This window comes from Danio aesculapii, chromosome 14, assembly GCF_903798145.1.
Source record: "Danio aesculapii chromosome 14, fDanAes4.1, whole genome shotgun sequence".
Lineage (NCBI taxonomy): Eukaryota > Metazoa > Chordata > Actinopteri > Cypriniformes > Danionidae > Danio > Danio aesculapii.
In genome coordinates this window covers 26,162,496-26,181,317 of record NC_079448.1, presented here as the reverse complement: position 1 = coordinate 26,181,317, position 18,822 = coordinate 26,162,496, and the positions used below count along the sequence as shown (strand labels likewise).

General features: G+C 39.6%; 1 protein-coding gene across 1 annotated transcript in view; it reads left to right on the top strand.

Moving 5' to 3' along the window:
• The first annotated feature begins 384 nt into the window (after positions 1-384).
• Positions 385-18,822, top strand: part of cpeb4a (cytoplasmic polyadenylation element binding protein 4a) — a 68,641-nt gene continuing 50,203 nt past the window's right edge. The window contains exon 1 of the mRNA XM_056471785.1: positions 385-588. The gene's annotated coding sequence lies outside the window, so the exon portion shown is untranslated. The remainder of the gene's footprint in view (positions 589-18,822) is intronic.

The following is an 18,822-nucleotide window of genomic DNA, read 5'->3' as shown; positions in this document are numbered from 1 at the left end:
AGTTCATTTGTGGAAGCACTTTGCTCTAGTTTTGTTCTAAACAAACTGTTGAGAGCTCAGCGGCTTCTTCTGCCGCTCTCCAGAGGCTCGACTACAGGCTAATGAAAGAGTGTTTAAAAACCTGGGAGTGACAATGGAGAGGAGTAGAAACCAAATCCTTGTGGAATTTGGTTTTTGCTGTCAAAATGTTTTTGCATGAATGGCATTTAAGGATGTTAGGCCAAGTGTAATCCTTTTGTGGTGAGTCTTTTCATTCCATCAGGTTTTTGCATACATAGACAGACTACATTTTTCACTTTACGTTGAGACCAAAGTTGATATTAATGGCTTTCTTTTGCCAACCGCAGGACTGGCCCAAGGCTCCAGAAATCAGCTTATGTGCAGTAAAATAGAGGCTCCGAAGGCTCACGTTCAGTCACGAGGGAGTCTTTGCCAGAAGATAGTGGCAAAGAGGAGCCCGACTCTGCATACTGTCTGCATATCCAGGCCAAGATGTAAGCGTTTGACTGAGTGGATAAGTGGAGGACAAAGCAGGGGTTCTCTGGGTAGCATTTATTATCTGAACTACCCCAAATCAAAGGATCAGAGGTAAGGAGAGCGTGAAACTAAAATGAAGGAATTACTGAGATTATGGAGAATTCGCAGTTAAAATAAAGATGTTTGCAACCAGAGAGCAGAAACACAGCTCAAGCACGAAACTTATCCAGTGACTCAGTTTTTATGTGATGTAACTTAAAGCTCCCGTGTTGTTGATGTCTGCTAAACCTGCATGCCTGTCATGGAAAAAATAATAATTCATCAGTGGCCATAAAGGTGCTCGTCGGTACAGCTGCCAAGAGCAGCTTCGAAATACTTAAAAGCTTTCATTTTTTGCTCGCCCACATTTAAGCCTCAAATTCTTGTACTGTGTTTCAGCTAACCACATTGGTCTGGTACCACTGGCCTTAGACTCGTGACCACTAACAACACCATAACCACAACAACCACTGCTGCTATTTATACCACTACAACTGCTCATTTTGATACTACTCCTTCTACTTTTACTACCATTACTAATACTATTACTATGACCACTATATGTTTATTTTCACAAGTGCTAGTTTTATCTTTTCCTGCTATAACGACTAGCAGTATGCTTCAACCTGTAATACTACAGCCATAAGCGCAATGATTACAGCCCATCTCACTGTGTCAAAGTGCCCTTTTGGGCTATTTTAAAGCTTTATAATTTTGTTTTGGAGGTTTACATCCATTCAAGGTCAAAATATGTTAATTTTGTTCAAATCTTCTTCAGTCTGAAAGGATTTGTTTAAAGATTCATTCTGTCTGAACTGCTCCTTTATGCAAGCATACTCTGCTGTGATTTGTGAGATGGCCAGTCTACTGTAACTGGTCTATTGCTTACAGTGGGTGTAGGACACTAAATGCCCTATTTTCATTCCAAAATCTCATTAATTGCACACACTGTAGCACCTTAAAGGGATTAGGACTAATTTTACCATGTCTGAAGATAAAATAACCGAATGACCAACTCAAACTTCCATGGCAAGCATGACTCAAAACAATTATCGGTGTGTTTTTACTTATTTTTTATTGCTGTTGAATGCTGAATTTTGATTGGCTGATAAACATTGTGAGGCGTGCAATTGTTTTCATGGAACCACAGCTAAAGTCAACATAAGCTCATTCTGAAAACTTATCCCTATATACATTTCTGGAGATCACGAATTATGTATGAGCTACGTATTACTGCATTTCGTCTTTAAAACAAAGGCTCCGGGGCGGTATGATGCCATTCCTTTTCTTGCTTACCAGCTGAGTGCTTACCTCCATATGGACAGCTTTCCTGCTATTACCAGTTTGTCCAGTAGCTCGCCACACATGTCGGCGAACTTGAGACGCAATGCGAAGTTGACCACGATGGCGAGGTTTGAGTCCGGTGAAGAACAGTTCCAGAAAACAGGTATGACAAAGACAAAAGCCAAAAACTAAAATAAACAAGTAAATAACAGGGTGAGAATGTAGTAAAATCTGAAAACATGGTAAAAATCAGGCTGCCGTAAGGGCTTTTCTTTTTCTGGATTGCTGTTGAAAACACTGCGGTTGGATTTAGAAAAGTTGGTGTTCGGGTCAGTCAGTGCTTTTTAAAACACTGTTGGTTGGGTTTAGGGAAGAGGGTGGTTCGGGGGATCGGTCGGTTGATCAGTCTGTCAGTTGACAGAAGAGAAATTTAAGATCTAAAAAAGCGTACACAGCAATTTAACCTAGCCAATTCACCTGTACCGCATGTCTTTGGACTGTGGAGGGAAACCGGAGCACCCGGAGGAAACCCACGCAAACGCAGGGAGAACATGCAAACTCCACACAGAAACGCCAACTGACCCAGCCGAGGCTCGAACCAGCGACTACCTAATGCGCCACTGCGTTGCCCCCATGAGCAATATCACATGACATTATATCTTAATATAAAGAATGTCATACTGTATTATGCTGGTAAGCTGTATGAATGCAAAATCACACTTGTAGCACTGCGATATGGATGTATATCAACACTGCTGTCATTTACTGCAGCGCAACTCACAGCAGTGCTGATATACATCCATATCACAGTGCAACAAGTGTTACATTGCATTTTACAGCTTAACGGCATAATACAGAGTGAATAAGAAATAAAATTAACTACGGAGTCATGAAAACATTTTTGTAAGGAACAGCATTCTCCAGCCATGCATCTGCAGCTGACCATTTGAACAGCAAAACCCGTTGCTAATTCAAAAATGTCACTTAAACATTTCCTGGCATCATTTAAAGCATAATTCATACATTAATTTTCTTTTTGGCTTAGTCCCTTTATTAATCTGGGGTTGCTGTGAGGCAATAAAGTCATTATTTTTTGTCATACAGTAAAGACAGAATTATTAACCCCTCTTTGAATTTTCTCATTTAAATATTTCCCAAATGATGTTTAACAGAGCATTTTCACAGTATGTCTGATAATATTTTTTCTTTTGGAGAAAGTCTTATTTGTTTTATTTTCGCCAGAATAAAATCATTTAAAAAAATTTTTAAAACATTTTAAGGACAAAATTATTCGATAGTCTACAGAACAAACCATCATTATACAATAACTTGCCTAATTACCCTAACCTGCCTAGTTAACCTAATTAACCGAGTTAAGCCTTTAAATGTCACTTTAAGCTGTATAGAAGTGTCTTGAAAAATATCTAATAAAATATTATTGACTGTCATCATGGCAAAGACAAAATAAATCAGTTATTAGAGATGAGTTATTAAAATTATTATGTTTAGAAATGCGTTAAAAAAAATCTTCTCTCCGTTAAACAGAAATTGGGGAAAAAGAAACAGGGGGGCTAATAATTTAGGAAGGCTAATAATTCTGACTTCAACTGTGTGTGTACACAAAATTATTCTTGTAGCTTGATAATATTCCAATTGAACCACCGAACTACAGGAATTTTGATATTTTTATGGACTTTGCTGTCTATGGAGGATGATTGAGCTCTCAGAATTTCATGTAAAATCTCTTAACTTGTTATCTGAAGATGAACAAATGTCTCGGGGGTGAGTACTTAACATAATTTTCAATGTAGGACTGATTATAATATGGTCTCTGTTACCATCTTATGCTGAAACGATGTAACTGCTAATGATCAACTGCTAATGAAATCAACTGCTAATGAAACTTCATGTTCATTCATTCCCTAATTTTCCTTCGGCTTAGTCCCTTATTTATCACCACAGTGGATATTCTTGCCTAAAAAAAGTCTCAAAATACATTTTGTGGTCCATGAGCCAAGGTAAGGTCAAAATATAGCGTTTACTCCGCTTCCCTCTCGATAAAGTGATAAATACAGGTGAAGAGGCTTAAACAGTGCTGATACTAGTAGAATATTGCATGGCTGTGAGCCAATCAGATTTGAGAATCAGAAAGAACTGTTGTATAAAGTTTTATACAAATCACTTTAAGGCAGGTAACTATACTCAGAGGCCATCTTTGAAATGCCTCTCAGGCATGAAAATGCAGCTCCAACCACTTTGAAAAGGAAAACATCTAATTCTCCAAAACCGGTTTTCAAGCTTACAATTATTTTTTTTTCCAATAAGTTTTAACTACAACCGTCTCATAGATTTTGTTTCTAGATGTTCAAATCATGTTAAAACATGACATTCTTGGGGTTGCCCTTTCTAATGAGTATGCATATCCAAGAGAAATTCATGAGACTAACCTTCATTATGGCTGTTGAAAGATGTGATCAGACATCTATGAATCCAAATATGTAACTACCATAAGAATCAATAACTTGCATGTAACACAATATCATCCTCTGAATAATGCTGCGTCTGATCTGAAGTAATTTCTTATTAACTAATAACTAAAATGGCACTACATAATTATAGTACATCTATGACAGCATTGTAATTAATGGAATACTAAAAAAAAACGTATTCTCTAATTAATTTAAACTTATTCTCTTATTCTCTAATAAAAAAAAAACGTATTTGCTAAGTTACGAAGTATGCTATTCATCTCAGATGCAGAAAAACTAGTTCATGCTTTTATGACTTTTAGGCTGGATTACTGTAATGCACTGTTTGCTGGCTGCCCAGCATCCTCTATTAACAAACTTCAATTAGTACAAAATGCAGCTGCCAGAGTTCTTACCAGGTCTACAAAATATGATCATATCACTTCAATTTTAGCCTCCTTACACTGGCTGCCTGTTAAGTTTCGTATTGAATTTAAAGGATTGCTTCTTACCTATAAAGCTTTAAATAATCTAGCTCCTGTTTATCTAACCAATCTTCTGTCTCGCTACAATCCAACTCGCTCTTTAAGATCTCAAAACTCAGGGCTTCTGGTAGTATCTAGAATAGCAAAGTCGAGTAAAGGAGGTCGAGCCTTCTCATTTATGGCTCCTAAACTGTGGAATAGCCTTCCTGATAATGTCTGCGGCTCAGACACGCTCCTAATTCAAAACTAGATTATAGACCTATCTTTTTAGTAAAGCATACACTCAGTGCATCACTTAGCGGTATGATACATGAATGTGCTCCATGCTCCATGCTCGTTTATATACACTATGAACAGCAGCTACGCTAATTATTCTCTTTGTTCTCTATTTCCACCTGGGGATACTCATCCCGAGGCCCTCAGACTATGCAGCGCCACTGATTCGATCCAAGACCAGCGATGAGATGATCCCAAGGTTTCCATTTCCTGGACCAGGCCGTATCCTGAGCAGCTACTGTGGTGGTCTAGAGGAGTGGAGAGCATGAGACTGATTCCTGTGACGCTCCAGTGACAGACGAGTCTTCGCTGAGGTCCAGCCTCCAGCGCCTAGACTGGAGCTGTGCACAAGACGTTTGGCCAGTGGAGAAATGGTCATGCCCAACTGAGCCTGGTTTCTCTCAAGGTTTTTTAATTCCTCAATTTCGCCAATTGGTGAAGTTTTTTCCTCACCACTGTCGCCTCTGGCTTGCATGGTTCGGGATTTGTAGAGCTGCATATCGATGGATTGCTCTTCAGTGTTTGGACTCTCAGTAGTGATTATTAAACCACACTGAACTGAGCTAAACTCAACTTAAACTCTGAAAACTGAACTACACTGTTTCAATTTACTATGATCTTTTATGTGAAGCTGCTTTGACACAATCTACATTGTAAAAGTGCTATACAAATAAAGGTGAATTGAATTGGTTAATTTGGCAAAATTATTTACATTAAATAATATCCTGAATCCTCAATTCTCCCAGCTTTGTAAAAACAGTAAATAGTAATTGAAATTTTAAAGGGCACCCATCAAGTGTCTATTTTTTTTTAAATTCCCTGACATTAAACTAGGATCCAAACCCCTGCAATTTTGAGGCCCACCACATCGTGATGTAGCCGTGCAGCTTTCTCCGCCCAACAAAATTGATTGACAGATGTGCACCATATGCCAGTATCAATGCGTATTATCATGTCCACAAGACAGGATTTGCAAAGAAACTGGGATTAAAAGATCTCTATCAACACTCTGGGATCCAACTAAACTTCAAAAAGTAGTAATTGCTACACTTTGTATTTTTATAGTATTTTGAATGATACATTTTAAGGTACGTAATTCACAACTATGAACGAAGATGTTTCAATCCCACAAAAGAAGTCCTGGTAGGTAGACGTTAAATCATGTTTATTTTGTACATTAATTTTGTAATTAACTATAATGGATCTCTATACAGCAGCATATTTACCTGTTTGGTGGGCATCCTGTCGCACTTGCCATGAGTAGATGAGTGTGTGTGCGCCCAAACAGCAAAGGTTGCAACTGCATTATGCCCGATTCACACAGTGCTTAAGTGTCAGTGCTTGACCGAGGGCGTGTCTGAAGTTGGGATTGACGCAATCGTCATAGCAGCATCAACCAATGAAGTAAGTCCACAATTGGCTACTGTCTGAGCTGGGGTATTTGTATAAAGCAATCTGATTTGCTGACACTTGATTAGTTCTCCAACTACAATTCACAATTCCAACTACCCACAATTCAGTGTGTATATGCTTGACGTCGCTGGGAGTGAATGGAAAGCCTTTTGAAGCGTTGACCCTGACAAACTGTGTGAACGGGGCGTGTTAGAGTGTGGCTCGTTCATTGAATGCCGAATAAACTCCACAACAATTACATAAAATACCCATTGGGAAACTTTCTGGTTCAAGTCTTGAATTTGGTATTTGTGACTGGTTCATCTTTTTCTCAGTCGCTGTTTGTCATTGTGCTGTGTTTATCTGACATCTAATAATAATCTTGCCTGAAAAGTGGGCGGGGTGAACTAGCTTATTTGTATTTAAAGGCACAAGCGCAAAACAGTTAAAATTCCCTCTGACCTATAAATTGACATAAACTCCCATAATGATTGACCATCTCTTGAGTCAAGTTACAATGTCAATGGCATAATGGCATTATGGATCAACGCAGAACAGTTACAGAAGTGACGTCATTGTGTACTTTGTAGACTTTACATTCACAAACACCTATTTCAAACTATATGAAATGTAATGTTTAAAATGCATAGTTGGGCATTATAAAATACTACAAACCTACATCCACAGTTAAATATGAGAAAACATAAGTCTGAGTGTGACATGTCTGGTTTTGCTAATAACGTTTAATCTATGCCCCAAAGTATTTTGCTAACTTTTCAATGTCAAGCATTTAGCGCACAGGGTTTAATAGTTCTCATTGTACATTCTCATGCCACAACAATCTCCTTATCTCACATTACGCAACCAACACAGCAAGTGCACTGCGCTACAAAGTTTCATTTTCATTAGAAATTTAAAAGAGCTGAGAGCACAGAGGATTTGTTTAATATCTAATGATTCGCCTCAAGTGAAGATTGAGAAACAGTCGCTGGAACTCAGGAACCCTGCAGAGAGCCCGATCCCGCTGGCTTATGCAGATCAGTGCGAACTCATTAAAATATCTCCCCTAAAATGAACTTTGTCCAGTGCTGAGGAGGAAATCTGAGTCTGACTTTTATGTCAGTTTCCAGTATAACATTTGAATAGAGGAGGGTGAGAGGAGACGGGTTACCGGAGGTAGCGCCAGATGAGGTGGATGAGCACAAGAAACAGATCTCTTATTCTGACTTTGAATTTTATAGAAGTCTGGAAGTAAGTGTTTGTTCTCTTAAAAGTACAGAAAGTCCTACTGAATGTTAATATCGGTATTTTTATGTTAAATATTGTTTTCTATCAAAAAAATGGAGAGAGGGTGTTTAGTGGAACTCTAAATCTGTTCATGCAGACATGAAACAGCCTCTTCCATTTCCAGACGTTTGCACTTAAAATGGACACTGCAACTGCAATGCAAAAAATCCCAGTTTTGTTTATCAGTATGAATGTATGAACATTCTTAAATAAGATACATTGACTTGAGGAGATATTAAAGGGGTGGTCCAGAGTGTAATTTAAAGGCTTGGTTGTGTTTATAAGATGCAAAGCAATGTGTGCTCATGCTTCATTTGTATAAAATCACGTAATTTTTTCATATATCTAACTTTAATTATATACAGCTACTCAGCTAACATGAAAACAACTGTCATATTTCCTAGTTTCTCTGAAAGGCCCGCCTTAAGAGGCTCTGATTGGTCAGCTAACATAATGTGCTATGCTCAGGTCCACGTCACCAGTGAAGCGTCACGCCTCTACAAGCATGCACTTTTCCTCTGCTGTGTAAATACTGTCAGTTGTTAGCAGTATCAGTTGAGCCATAATCAGACAGTAATTGAAAAGGATGCCTGCTCTCTTAAATCTGACAAGTGTCTGTAATGAATGAAAATAGGGTGTGGCTCCTTTAGGAGAGAATCGACATTTTATGTGTGTGTGTGAACAGTCATGATGCATATAACATGAGAACCGCATGTATGCAGGACCAATGTTTATTTTTTTTTTCTCTGATGCTCGAATAAAGTTATTTTTCTGTAATATACAGTGACGCTGTTGACAGGAGAATGAAGCGCAAAATGTGGAATGCGACCCGTGTGAGCTTTGATTGACTTTTCTGCTGCGACACAAGTTAGGCGAGTTATCTTGCTTTTTTTTTGTTTGTTTTTTTACCTAACTCAACGCATGTCTTTCACTTATATTCTGATTATAAGCAAGTGTAAGTAATATGAAGCGTTCAGATATCTTTAGCGAGTTCATTACTTGAGATGTAGAACACAGGGATAGCGGCCACATAGAGAGACGCTGCAGCGCTGCTGAAGATTGTGGGTGTTTACAGCCGCTTGATGGATAAATTTTTAACAGTGCCAAACAGCATTTCCTGTTCTTTACAACGGTGTTTATGTCCTCGCTACAACATACTGTTAATGCTGGACTCTATGTATGTAATAGATCAATTTTTACAAATGAAAAATATTTACAGGTTGTGGCTCACAATTCAGTTTTCAGCCATATCCAGCACTGAACTGAGAGAGATTCTGGAAGCTTTCCTTTGTCAAATGCTAGCTATATACATATATATATATATATATATATATATATATATATATATATATATATATATATATATATATATATATATATATATATTTATAATTCTCTGGAACATAATTTAAATAAATTGTAAGCAATTCTCTGTTTGTGTCGTGACCTTTGGAAGTCCAAATACAGAAACAGAACAAGTTCTATGGAAATAGCAGTGTTTGGACAGCCTTTTAGCTTTCTCTGCTGTAACATTACAGCGCCTCTGGCCACGCCCCTTTGCTGTGCTGGGTGTATGCCCTTGGTGAATGTGCGTAAGGTGAAGGGTTTTTGATTTCATTAACCGGGATGTATTTTTTTGTATTCCCCAAACTTTGTTCGCTGTAGGCTTTGCTAAGCTAACTCTCTAAAAGCTAAAGTCTCCCTTTGCATTGAACTTTGAGCTTCTTACATTCAGAGATGTTGTTTATGTTCACACAGCTACATTACACATGAACTAAAGTTTAAAATATGATACCAGTGGACCCCCGTTTAAGGAGTTCTTTTTAGCCTAATTTCTGTTACAAAATATAAGCCATAAAAGTATTTTTGTGTGTGTGTGTTTAAATTAAGTCCTAAAAATGGTAGTGTAAATGATAAGTCAAACAGTGCTAACGGAGTGAATTGTAAAATGGTGCTTTTGTTTAGTTCATACCAATGAAATCTCATGGCAATTTGTAACTTTTAGAATTAGTGGCTTTTTCATATGAATTTGTACAATCTCATTTATACATTTTACTATGATTTTCTCATGCCCAATGATGGTGGGGGTTAGGGATGTTGTTTGGGGGCACGCATCCTTTCAAAAATCAGCAACTTTTCTGACAATGTATAAAAATTCTCAAGAGATCAGGCTGTTTATACATGTAGACTTGGATGTTTTATAAAACAAACAAAGATCTGCTGTGAAGAGGTGTGTTTGACAAAGGCCATATTGAATAGTAATAGGCAACATTGCGAGTACAGTATAATGAAAAAAATTAGGTATGCTTGAACAGTCTGTCCTTTTGTTTTTATGGTTTCATCTTGTGACGTTGTGACCTGTTTCTGATTTGTATAGATGCCTTTGGTCTGTCACACATTCATATTTCAGTCAGAGTTTTTTTGTAAACCGACTGAGACCCATGTTTTTAGTGGTCTTGGTTCTCTTGTTTGATGTACACATGGGTTCGGATGATGGTGTTCACACTTACTCAATTGAACTGCACTAACAAACACAAAGCAATGATAAACGTGTTTGTTTAATCAACCCAAATCTGCTGTAAGTGTACACATTCTAACGCTAAACATTTTTATGCCAAATGCATTAAAATTGCTATAAATAAGGTTCAAAAATAAATGTGATGTTCCATTGGCAATATTTGTGCTTCTTTTAAGCATAAACCAAGTCATTTTTATTCTTATTCTGTATGTTTAGATGACATACTGGAAATCATGACTAAATTACAATTCGAAAATGTATACAATCAACAAATACTGTATCTACTGTTTAACTTTTAGGTGTAAAACCCTGAATGCAGTTTAGTTTAATCATGTACAAAACTACACAGTGATCTACAGCACTGTTCTATTTCTTTGCTAGTCAGGAAAGACCGTGATGTTTTGGACTAAGAAGGTTGTTGGTTTTTTAGGGAGGTGTGGAGACCCTGCAGAAGTGGGAATGGTGTTGCAAATGAACTATAAACAAGGAGGAACAAATGAAGTACAGTGTACAGCCTAATTTGGGACCCTAAATCATTGCCCCTCTGTGTGACAACGCTGGCAGATGCTTGCCAGCGCTCTTCAAAAAAGTGGGTGTTCTGCTAACCCAAGAGCATTCAATGCATCTGGCCAAACACAACACTGGCAGCATGCCCACCCCGTTTGCTGTGCTGGCGTGAGCCCACATTCAGAGCAGCCTTGGCGGTGGTCATGGAACCTGGCCCTGCGGGTACACTGGGAAAGTTGCAGGTACTTCAAACCCACGGGCACTGTAAACTGGTCACACAGACGTTACTATATGCCACAACTGTTTGCTAAAATTTGCAAGGAATCAAGAGAGTCAGACATCTTGTGATGTATTGGTAAAATTGATTTGATAAAGGGCCTTTGGACATTTTCTGCATGTTATTGTACTATTTGTTTCAAAAAGTTAGTTCACTCCAAAAATAAAAATGCTATTATCATTTAATCACAGCATATCATTTCAAATCTATAAGAAGTTTAAGAATAAGGATATATTTGGTGTCCTTTTTAGAAACATTTGGAAACAGAAGACACTTTATATAAAGAAAACCAAAATCTATCTTACAGTATATCTCTAATTTAAAAATTAGACTTGCATGACACAGATATGGGAACTGACTTACCAGGGGTGACCCGGTACTCTCTGTCCTCTTGCGCCCCTTCCTTGGGTGGCTTTCTCTGCCTGCAGCCTCCTCCTCCTCCTCCTCCATCATGGCCCTCTCTCAAGGGGGGAGAAAAAACCCAGGGGGTCGGGCGGGCAGAGCGGCGGACATGCTCTAGGTCAAAGCCAGACGGGCCATTTGGGTTCTTCTCCCAAAGATAGAGGCGGGATGTTTGTGCGGAGGGACACCCCCCATGCCTCCCTCAAAGCACGCCCAAGACAGGGAGGAAACAACCACACCCATAGAGGCTGACCCACCAGTGTTGGTGGCCACGGTGTGGGCCTAACCCTTGGGGCGTCAACGAGCTCCTATCGGTCAGCAGAGTGGTCCAGGCACAAAACCGTCAGAGGCTAAGTCTACAATTTCATGGCGTTGCCGAATCCATGATGGCAGGTCAGAGACAATTGGCGTTGAGACGTACCTCTAGGCGTGGGACGTCCCGACAGGTAGGCCGGGAAAGGTGGCTTGCCGTCAGGCAAGGCCTGGCGTGCTTGGGCCTGGGTCTAATCAACTCTACCGGTGAGCGCCATCCGTTCCCACCAGTCGTTCGAGAGACCACCATCGTCCAACTGGACCATGGTCATTCTAGACACTCGCTAGAAAGACCAACCATCCCAGAAACTGACTTAGTCTTCCAGACGCTCACTAGAAAGACCCACCACCCCAGACTCGCTTCACTTGACCAAAGCTTGCCCGGGGCATACTCACCCTGCCTGGGGGGGCCTGGGTTCACATTAGGGGGGCTGGAACCTCTGATCTCCATACCCCCAAGTTGGATCCACTCTACCCGGGGATACTCAGCCCGCCCCGGGGGGACTGGGTCCACGTTAGCAGGGCTGGAACCCCTGATCTCCATACCCCCAAGTTGGACCCACTCTACCCGGGGATACTTAGCCCACCCCAGGAGTCTTGGGCCCACATTAGGGGGGCTGGAACCCTTGATCTCCATACCCCCAAGTCTGACCCACTCTACCCGGGGACCCACACTCTTTCCAGGGCAAGCGCCGGCCCCGCAGGGTACCGTTGGTGACCCACTTGGCTCTGGTGCACCATCCTCTCCCCCATTCTACCACCTTGATGTACTGTGGTTTGAAGATAGCTGGGGTGCACCAGCCTCTCCCAGTTCCACTACCTGAGGCTGTGTTCGATTATCGAGGTGGCTGGGGTGCACCAACGACACGTAGTTCTACCAACAGATAATATGAGAGTTCCATGTTTGCCTTACATGGACGGCTAGGGGGTCGTACGCGTTTGCTGGGGCAGCTAGTCTATGTACAGCCCCCCTGGTTCTTTCTCAACCATGCCAGGACGCGCGGCCGAAGGCTCACGGGAAATGGATGCACTTGAACGGGTATACAGCCTGGTCATAAACCCCCTGCTTCTTTCCCAATGTGCCGGGTTCATGCAGCCAACGGCTCGCGGGAAACGGACACACTTGCTCGGGTATTCAGCCTGGCCATAGACCCCCTGCTTCTTTCCCAATGTGCCGGGGACGCGCGGCCAACGGCTCGCGGGAAACGGACGCACTTGCTCGGGTATACAGCCTGGCCATAGACCCCCTGCTTCTTTCCCAATGTGCCGGAGACGCGCGGCCAACGGCTCGCGGGAAACGGACGCACTTGCTCGGGTATACAGCCTGGCCACAGACCCCCTGCTTCTTTCCCAATGTGCCGGAGACGCGCAGCCAACAGCTCCAAGAACCTCTGGAACCTGCTGTATTCTTCCTTGTTGAGAGACAACTGAGCAGCGCCGAAGGCTCTGTTTGTCTTATGCGTGGTGATCTGGCCATAGAACAAGCAGAGGCAGTGAGTGAGTGAGTGAGTAGTGCATACTACTGGTGGCCCCCACCTGCAGAGCCAAGGAGTCACACTCACTTTGATGACATAGGCAGACTCGTCCAGGCTGTAACTAAGAGCTGTTGGTGCCCCCGAGCAGAAATTGAAAAAAATAAAAATAAAAGATCAGTGTTTCCACCACCTGGAAGAGGGTGGACCCCCACCTGCTTGCTTGGAAGACTGGATTTATTTTCTTATTATTGATACCTTACAGATGTTGATCTACCTTTACCATTGTACACACTCTGTAACTTTTATTTATCAAGTTTCTTTAACACTTATGTTTATTTTAATTTATTATAAAGAGATCAGATATTTTGTTTAAATATTTTTGTTTTTGAGAATTTAAAGTATTTGCCTTAGTAATGTTGGTAAATTAAAATAAAGTGGTTAAATAAAATAAAATCCTAATATTTCTAAATGTATTGTTTAAAAAATATTCAATAATTATTGATATCGAATGATATAAAACATGATATCGTGATAACATTTTTTCAATATTGCCCAGCACTACCTTTAATATATGTAAACACTTTATACTTAAATTCTCCTAGCTGACTAAGAAGTGACTTTAAGAGTTACCCTAACACAACAGTCTAATAATACTCTAGTTTACATGTAATTAATTAATGTCACCAGAATGTCTAAAGGAGCCCATCAAAATAAAATGAAACTTACTTTGTTTATTTATTAACTTTGCAATCTGTGGCTGGTGTTCTGGTTTGCTGCTGGATGATATCAATTTTTAGAAGTTAATGTCAGTGTTGACACTAAATGAAACAGACAAGTATGCAACTGAACTAGAGCCACGCAATGTCATGACAGCCTTGGAAGAATGCCTCTAATGTCATGTTTATTTTGCATGCAATTAGGCTGGGGCCTGTTTTCTTCAGTCTCTTGTGTTTGATATTTTTATCAGCCAGCGAGAATTATACTATATGCAAAGCGCCAACACATTTTTCTTGGCCTGTGTGGGTGTTTGTATACACCTTTCCCCCAGTGCCCTTTAACACCCTTGGAATACGAAAACCTTCTTGAGAAAAGCCACTACTGGTCCCACTGTGCATTGCATACGTAGACCAGCAGCTCTGACTGCGATCAGTGTTGTGTGTCAGCAAAAGTTGTGTTTCTAGTCTTGAGGTTTCGAGCATATTTTGATAGCTATGAGTCTTGTTTGGCATATTCTAGGAAAATGTATATAGCATGTGACACGAGATAACTGCAAACTAAAGTCCTTGCCCAGTTTTACTTGGAAGCGAATGAATGACGATAGCATTGGCCAGTTCTTTTTAGGCATAATTCATCATTGGTTGATTTATTAAGGATATGATTATTATATCGAACTATTCTATTGACACAGCAATGAATCGAGGAGGCCAAATAGAATGCATATATCTCTTAACTGGCTGAGTGTTTTAGACTATTCATTAAGGGCAGTGTGCTGATGAATGATTCAGGGAAACTATGTTAAGCAGTAACTTGAGAAGAACATGAAAACAGACTTGGCAAAAGCTTCACAAATACCACATCAGGACTTTGAAAACCATAATTGGTGGTTATATTTTTCAGCATTGTTTATTTCAGAGTCTGGGGCTACAATTAAGGGAATTTGCCTTGCAATTAGTATGTTAAAAATAATAAAAACAGTTTACCTAAAATACCTGCATTTTGTGTAATGATTTAGACCAGCAAATTGAAATTACAATGTTTCGACATTGCAGAGTTCTGTTTAGATGTTTAAGTGAAGGTATTGCATTTTTGTGAATAAGAAGGAAATTGGGAATGACAAGCCAATGCCATCCGTTAAAATTTTATTTTGAGCATGCAAGAATCTGGCGAATTGACTCTTGGATGACATATTACAATGCTCCTCCAGTTTAAGTGATGATGTAATCTTAAGGGGACAGGTTCCTAAAAAATCGTAACTCTGTCATTTACTCATTTTTACTACATTTTAAAGGCTTACATTACAAAAAAATGAATTGTTTTTAGAATGCTGTTATCAAACTCTTAAAAATAGCTTTTTATGTCAAGTGTGTAATTGACAGAATTTACATTTTTGGCTGAAACATTCCTTTAAGTTTGAGGGTAAATGTCTTCATCTTAAATTCAAGTCAGCACACATTATACTATATTTAAAAAGCTCTGGTTGGTGAACATTGGGTTTTAGTTTCATTTAGAGAACTGCTTTAGTATGCAACTGAGAATGAGAATGACTTCTGAAGATACCCAGAGGGTAAGACATTTTAATAACAGACAGGTCCCCACTGCAGCAAACCATAATGGAGTTTAAGAAAGTTTCGATACCACAATTAAACCGTAAAAGGCTTTTTACTTTTCAGCTCAGTTTTAACATAAAATGGTTATGGTTGAAAAGTGATGAGGCAGTAGATTATGATGCATTTAAATCTCTATGGGTATTCAACCTCATTCACTTTCACTGTGTGATAAAAAGCAGTCAAGACTATATACTAAACTCCTTTTGCATTTTACATTCATATGAACATATTTTTGGAGTGCATATGAATATGGATATTCAAAATGTGATGTTTAGATTTAGAAAACTATAGATATTAAAAATGTTTATATATAATAATACATCGAATAATATTGGTGATCCAGATAATGGCATTCTGTGGTAATTTGGGAGTCATAAAATTATTATATGATCTTATTAAGCAAAACAATCTATCTTTGAAACAAACTGAGCATTTGTTACATTTAAACCATTGCAAATGGTCTGATAATAACATTCGAATTGCAAGCGTCCTGTCACATGAATTACAAAACCCCAAATCAAAAAAAGTTGAGACAGCATGGAAAACAGAAAATAAAAAAGAAATCGATTTCTAAATTTACTTTGACTTGTATTTCATTGCAGGCGATACAACAAACATGATTTAATGTGTTTTCCTCTGGATTTTTTTTTTTTTTTTTTTTTTTTTTTTAATAAACAGGTATTCCATGTTTGGTTCTTGCAACACATTTTAAAAAAGTTGGAACAGTAAAGCATTTACCACTTTGTAATTTTGCCATTCCTTTCCACAACACTTATGGACCAATTGGAGACTGAAAACACCAAGTGAGGAAGTGTTTCAGCTGTAATTTTGTCCCATTCTTCCCGCAAACAAGTCTTACGGTGGTCAAAATGCACGTTCTCTATTGGAGACAGGTCAGGACTATAGGCAGGCCAATTTAAGTATCTGTATCCTCTTTTTACGCAGCCAGGACTTTGTAATGTGTGCAGAATGTGTTTTGCATTGTCTTGTTGAAATACGCATGGGCGTCTCTTGAAAAGATGTCTTCTTGAAGGCAGCATATTGTGCTCCAAAATCTCTATGTACTTTTTAGCATTAATTTGTTAAGGGCACTGACACAACCCCATGCCATGACAGACCCTTTTTTTGGCCTGGTTGCTGGTAACAATCTGGATGATCATTTTCTTTTTTGGTCCAGAGCACACAGCGTCCATTTCTCCCTTAAATACCTGAAATACCTGAAGTACTAGCCACAGTACAGGTTTCCAGTGTGTGATGGTACATCCCAGATGCCTCAGAGACTAGAGAAGTCGACCGTGCTTCTGGACACTGTTAATATAGGGCTTTGTTTTGGCACAGTACAGTTTTAACTGACATTTGTGAATATAATTACTTATTGTGGTACTTGACAAAGGTTTGCCATAATCCTGGGCCCATGTGGTGATATAGCTTATAAATGAATGATGATTCTTGATGCAGTGCCACCTGAGAAATTGTTGATCAAGGTTGGTCAGCTTATTTATTATGCACTGTTGAAGGTGAAATATCCAAATGTCTTCCTATCTTTTCTTTGAGGAACATTGTTTTTAAACATTTCAAAAATATTCTCACGTATTTGTTGGCAAACTGGCGATCCTCGGCCCATCTTTGCACTAGACCTTTCTTGGATGCTGCTTTGTACCAAATCATAATTACAATCATCTGTTGACATAATCTGTTTCAAACAACATCATTGTTTAACCAATTTACCTGATTACTAGCCTTAAACTGCTCCTGTCCCAACTTTTTTGGAATGTGTTGCGGGTCTGAATGACAGAAAAAGATGTATATTTACAAATGAAATGATGTTGACCAGACAAAATTGGAAATCACTACTTTCTTTTTTTATTTGTGTTTTCCATACTGTCTCTTTTTCTGATTTGGGGTTGCACATACAAAATGCTGAAACTTAATTTTATGAATCATAACCCACTAAACTGGCTGGTGTGTTGATATGCATTACTTACCTCAGGCATTTTCACTGCATTTGAGAGGTAATTTCAAACCCTGGTAGCAACCATATAAAAAGGTTGTAAATAAGTGTCAGTTTATGCCAGCATATACGGCTTTATGTCATGAATGGCACATGATTGCCAAAATTATGGATTATAACAGTAAAAAGTCAACATTTTGGATGGCCCAAGAAGATTAAGTAAAAGCAAATGTACATTTTTGGTGAACTGTCCCTTTAAGTTGACTGCCTTTGGATATTTTCTCTATATTTTATTTAATATGGAGTACATAATTAAGACCCAAAATAACAAGATAAACCTATTTTCTGTTCCATTAGCTACATGCCTTTGCTTTTTGAGGTTTGTAACTATATTTGGATAAAGCCAAGTGTCCACTCCTCTCTCTCCCTTTGTGTGTGTGTGTGTGTCCATAGAATCTGCTATTTTTCCATCGAGCGTGACACATGTGCTTTGAGGAGAACAGAATAAACCATAAACAACTGCTGCTCGTCCCACGCATGCAAGCCACTCGTGCTGGGGGACTGACTGAGGTCTGGACCTGTCGTGCAGGACTGAAGATTTCGCTCACGGAAAGCTCTGTCTCTCATCGGGGCTTCTTCTGCTGAAGACTCGTCGCCCGTAATTAGATGTGATGTTTCGAGTCCAAAACGGCGTAATTAGACACAGGCTTCAAACTTTCAGCGGCTACAGAGAGGCAGATGTGCACAGGCGAGATGGTTTGGATGGAGCTGACCGGGACGTTTGCCGGTTCCACAGTCACCCGTGCATAAACACCACAGCTCGGCCGGGAGCTTTAGAAATGACTGGCATTCAACAGATATCACGGCGATGTGCCAACAGAGCCAGTCGCTCCTTATCTCCCGCCGCGCGGGAATGTTTGCGCTGAATCCCCCGCGCGTGGAATGACAGCTCATATGTCCGTCCGTTCTCGTTCTCTCTCTCTCTCTCTCTCTCTTTCTCTCTCTCTCTCAGCTCTGAATTGCTATAATAACGTTTGATTTCCCACATGCATGCGGTTGGCTCGCCATCCGAAATGCGAATGCAAATTCCAGTATATATTTAACCATACCCAAAAATAGCTAAGCAGAAGAGAGGACCTCGGAAATGAAATCACTTGTCACATTTTACTTGTGGAATTCAATTTTGGGTGTTCTAAAGTTACATATTAAACAGATAGTTTAAACTCTATTTAGTTCTATTCTGGAATGTAAATAAAGTAGTAGAATGTCACTTATGGCCCGTTTCCACTGACTAGTACGGTACGGTACGGGTCACCTTTGTGAGGCTTGCGTTTCCACTGCTTAA